General features: G+C 38.3%; 1 non-coding gene across 1 annotated transcript; it reads right to left on the reverse strand.

Moving 5' to 3' along the window:
* Positions 1–4,992: 4,992 nt before the first annotated feature.
* LOC148044584 (U6 spliceosomal RNA) lies at positions 4,993–5,099 on the reverse strand. Its single transcript, XR_015697420.1, has one exon. It is a non-coding gene; the product is annotated as a U6 spliceosomal RNA (small nuclear RNA).
* Between the last annotated feature and the right edge of the window lie 281 nt (positions 5,100–5,380).

Raw genomic sequence — 5,380 nt, forward strand, 5'->3', positions numbered from 1 at the left:
AAGCAAGAGCATTGTTAAGTGAGTTTCACCATATTTTACAAGTTGGCCACGCCCACCCAGCCACATGGCCAGCAAGCCACTCCCACAAATCAGACCACACCTACAGAAGAGGTTCTAAATTTTTTTGAAACCCACCACTGACACACCCCCATGTGCTAAATTGCCCAGGATCTCAAACCATGTGGTCCTGTCTACCAATAAACCATCTTTCCAAATAGCCTCCATGTTTCCAGTTTTCCCCACTTGGAACTGAACCCAGATGGACATTTCTTCCAGCAGACATCTTCAGATTATTTTGTGACTGAGGCATGCCGCTATTTTTAAGGAGAGGGAGGAAAATCACTGATCTAAAACTAAAATAAATCAAGAAAAGTAAATCTCATTCAAGGAAGCTATAAATGAAGAAATGCCATCTTGTTTTGGGAGATATTTTGTCTTTTTTGTTGGGAAAAACAAAGGCCAGGTTAATAAATTAACCCATCTATCAGTAAAAGCCACAAAATTTAACCTGAGAACAAAGAGGGACCATTGATTTTTCTCTACACTTAGATACATATTCATGTAGGAATCAATCCAAAATACAAGGAAGACAACTTTTATCTCTCTTTCTAATATTCTCCCCTTTGTCTTGTATGCTGATTTTCCCCCTCTCATTCTGATTCCCTCTTTATGTTCCCTTTTCCTTCTCATGTAACAGGCTGCCTTCTGCCTTTGGCCAGAAGTCTGATTTTTTTCTTTTTTGATCAATGGCACTTCAAATTAGGTTGAAAGACAAATTAGATTGTCCAAGCTCTGTTGGCAAGCTTGGGCCAGAGAGTTATTCCCACGTCCTTAGTCTCATTTATAAAGAAAAATCATTTATTTGAACTAATCCTTTTAGCACCAGCCTTTTAAGAAACACTATACAACAAAGATGGCTGATGATGTTAGAACTTCTTTGTGCAAAAAAACAAAACCCTAACTGCAGTTACTGGTAATAGAGCAGCCAAAGTAGATTGGGGATCAAATGTTGAATAAATCTCTTAGAATGAGAGTGAAGTAGTTTGAGCAAATCCAGGAAAAGATTAATTCAGGGGTGGGAGGGCGGCTGGAGGCTGGGAGGCTACACAAATATTTAGAAAGTATTCAACATGTGGAGGTTAGCTCAACACTTGCTTTTATTTAAGAACTGAACAAACATGTATAAACATGTTCCTGCACATGTTTGCAACATCTGACTTCTTGTGACACCAAGGGCAACTGTCTAATGCAGCTGCATTCCCTTTCTTAAAAAACACTGTTGTGCTTCTTTTCAAGACTGCACAATTCTTCAGTGTGCAGGAACATGTTCAGTCTTTGAAGAGAGGGAGAACAATGTGACTTCATGGGTGAATATCTGCAGGTAGAGGAGCCTAATGTAACTTAAAAGAATGTGACTTGTGGGCTAGAAAAGGCTTGAGTTGGGATCTTGAATGCTTTTTGTGTATGCTCACAGCCAATTTTCCAGTAACAAAAAATTCCATTTTGGGAAGCAAATGTTTGGAATCAATGGTTGAAATACATTTTACCTTGTTAGGTGCCATCAAATTGCACCTGACTGCTGGTGATTGTGTTGCAAATGTGCTCCATCTTAACACATTCCCAGTGCCAATTTACAGATATTTCAATGAACTTTCCAGTCACCTATCTAATTTGTTGCCTTTGTCTACTTTGCTTAATCTTGCCAACTATAGTTATTTCTTTGTTTTTGAAATATACTTTTTTATTTTCCATTTTCATGACATACAATCACATGTATACTATTACATAGCCGATATCCTATTGTATTAAGTAGTAATTACATCAGTTCCTCTTGTCATCAATGCCCAAAAAGATAAAAACCCATTATTAACTCTTCTGCTCTCCATACACCTCTTTCTTCTACCTCTCTCCTACCTCCTTTCTTCCCTCCATCATCTTTTCCTACTATACTTCCCCTTCCTTTCTCCTTCTCCTCTCTCTACATTCCACTCCTCCTTATCCTCCTCATCTTCCCCCCTTACCCTCTCTCCTATCCCTCTCTTCCCATCTTTCTTCTCCCTTCTGTTTCCCACTCTTCCTCTCATTGGTGTATTTCTGCTTCTGAGCATACTCCAATCTATGTTAATGGTATTTATGCTTCCATATCAATATACTTAACATATCCTAGTTTTAAAGAAAAAATAAGAGAAGACAGTGTACATGTGGAATCATATTACATTAAAATCTAACACCCCTCGTCAAACCTAATATACAAAATATACAAAACAAATCATTGGTAATTAGTTGATTGTTGTTTTTTAAATTGTTGACCCATTCGTCTGGTAATCACATGGTTCCTTGGCTCCTTGTACTTCTGAGAGAGAAAGATGATCCATCCTTGTTGATAATTGTGTAGTTTGCTGTCTATCTTGTCCTTCTTGTTCTCTTTCTCTAGGTCCAGGTGGGGCGGGATGTCCGGCCTTCAAGATATTATGGTAAAAATCTCGAGCTTTCCATACTGATTTAAGACGGTATCTTTGCCCCTCAAACATGAGTGTTAGCCCAACTGGTGCCTCCCATCTGAACTGTAGCTGATGATTTTTAAGCTTTTCGACTAAAAAGGCATAGTCTTTCCTGGATCTTAGCATTTGAGGTGGTATCTCTTTCAGAACAGTCACTTCTTGACCCCCAATTTGAAGCTTGGTTTTATAGGACTCTTGCAATATCATATTCCTCATGTCTCTTGTAGTAAAGTAAATCACAATGTCCCGTGGAAGCTGTTTCTGTCTCGCCAACCAGGAGTTAGCACGATAAACCTTATCAATTTGCCAATCAAAATTTCCCCCTGGCCTTCCCATCAGACTATCGAAAGCTTCTGAAAGAATCTGTTTCAAATTCTCCTGATTGTTTTCACGCAAACCTCTTATGATTAGTGCAAGTTCCATTTGTCTATACTGTAACATAATAATTTCTTTTTCAGCATTTCTGACTTTTTGTTGTACCACATCGATTTTCGATACCAAATTAGTATTGGCATCATTAAGATCTTCTAATCTGTCTTCAATTTCTGAGACATATTCTGTTAACAAATTAACAACCCCCAACATATCATCCCTGATCTTCTGAACCCGGGTCTCAAATTTATCAGACAGTTCTTTATGCACAACAGATATCTCCTCCTTAAATTTTGTTTCCATCATAACTACATGATTTTTAAATGCTTCAGCCAATTCCTTCTGAAAAATTTCTTTAGTTAATGGCTCCCCTATGGGGGGAGGAAGTAATGACTGTAGTTTTGTGCCGGGGCAGGCGAACTTTTTGAAGCCGGGGGGGGGGGGGAACCTTTTGAATAGGGTTTTGCTTAGAAGCCATTCCAAGTTTTAATCTTCTTCAACCAATTAATAAGTTGTGCTGGTCGATTGTGCAGCTGTTACTGTTTAATTTAGTATTAAATCTCTCCTTCCCTTTGACGTTTTAAACTCCGTAGAAATTCAAAGCTCGAACAGTGTTACGAAACTGCTCGGCACCATTTTGAATGTCTCTTTAGCAAGTAAGATATCAGAAGGAATTCTTGTAAAAAATGAAGCTAAGGATTAATACAAACAATTAAAAGTTCACATGTACAGGGTCTGCTCGTCTTGGATTCAGTAAATCAAATTTTGTTCTTAGGATTTGAAGTTTGCTTTGTGCTGCTAATCGCAGCAGGAATTCCTGGCATGGAGACAATTCTGCCGTCGGCTGGCCTCCCCCACTCCCAGAGACGATCTGCGAGAGTTAGTTGGCACGTTGCCCGGCACAATTAGCTCACCTAATCTTCTTGACCCGAAGAAAAGGTAAACAAGCTGTCAGATGGCTGATGGATTGCTCATCCGACAGATAAACATGACCAGGATTCTGGAGCTGTAACGACCAGCTCCCACCAGCAAGCCCCCTCAAACCAGAAGTCTGCTCCCTGAAGAGTCAACTATAGTTATTTCTTGTAGTCATCAGCTACTTGTATCACATGCCCAAAGTTTTTGAGCTTCTATTTGCTAATCATCTCCTCAAAAGACCCTTTATTTCATTCAGGACATTGTAATCCATGGTATTCTTTATAACCACCTGCACATTCATAATCTCCAAAGCGCAAATGTCTATGGCAGTGGTAAAATTCAATTTTTTTACTGCCGGTTCTGTGGGTGTGGCTTGGTGAGCATGGCAAGGAAAGGATACTGCAAAATCTCAATTCCCACTTCATTCTGGGGCCAGCCAGAGGTGGTATTTGCCAGTTCTCCAAACTACTCAAAATTTCCACTACTGGTTCTCCAGAACCTGTCAGAACTTGTTGAGTTTCAGCCCTGGTCTATGGAGATTCTTAGTCATTTAGGTCATGTCCCAAAGGTGCTTTTTCAAAAGGTAACTGGACTTTCTTTGTTTTTCCTTGAAGACGTTTCACTTCTCATCCAAGAAGATTCTCCAGTTTGAAGACGCTACTTGGATGAGAAGAGAATCATCCTCAAGGAAAAACAAAGAAGTTTTTCTTTGCCTTTTGAAAAAGCATATTTGGGACTCCAAAGGGCTTTTATTCCCCTTCCCTTTTTCTCAGTACCTAGGTTTCACAGTCATCACTATTGGAGAAAAAATATTGCTTTAACTTTTTTGACCTATGTTGTTAAAGAAATATCCCCATGGTTTATGGGTTTGTGTATATTTGTCACTGTCCTCTTCCATAAGATTAATGTCATGTTTATTTCTCCATTTTCATCTATCCTCAAACTCAAGAAAGCAAACCTACCACCTTCTTTTTTTTTTATCAAACATTTTTGAAAAAAAAACACAAACTTAAGATATGCAGATATTTTGGCCATCTCGGCTAGGTTTGTTACTTTCAATGTCCATTCTTGAATAGTAGGCAAATCTTCCTTCTTCCAGTATTGCGCCACCAACAAACTAGCTGCAGTTATTAAATGCAATATCAGATTAGTCTTTACAACTGTACAATCAGTAATTATGCCTAACAAAAATAACTGAGGGAAAAATATGGAACGCTTCACGAATTTGCGTGTATTCCTTGCACAGGGGTCATGCTAATCTTCTCTGTATCGTTCCAATTTTAGTATATGTGCTGCCGAAGCAAGCACCTTCATTTCTTGACTATCAGCTATGGATTCACTAAGCATTTATGTCAATATTATACTTTTCTTCTTTTTTTATCTTCAATCCTAATTTTTCATTTTCTATTTTTTACTTTTATAATGAGGTCTCCTAATTCTTTACTTTCTGTTAACAAAATAATGTTGTCTGCTTATCTCAATTTATAACTCTTTCATCTTCCAATTTGTATTTCAGCTGTCATTTCTTTGAAAGCTTTCTTTCTTAGATTCACTGCACATATTATACAGCTTTGAGAACAATATGCATT

This window comes from Thamnophis sirtalis, unplaced genomic scaffold (assembly GCF_051295495.1).
Source record: "Thamnophis sirtalis isolate CommonGarterSnake01/CBP01778 unplaced genomic scaffold, rThaSir2_p1.2 scaffold_7, whole genome shotgun sequence".
Lineage (NCBI taxonomy): Eukaryota > Metazoa > Chordata > Lepidosauria > Squamata > Natricidae > Thamnophis > Thamnophis sirtalis.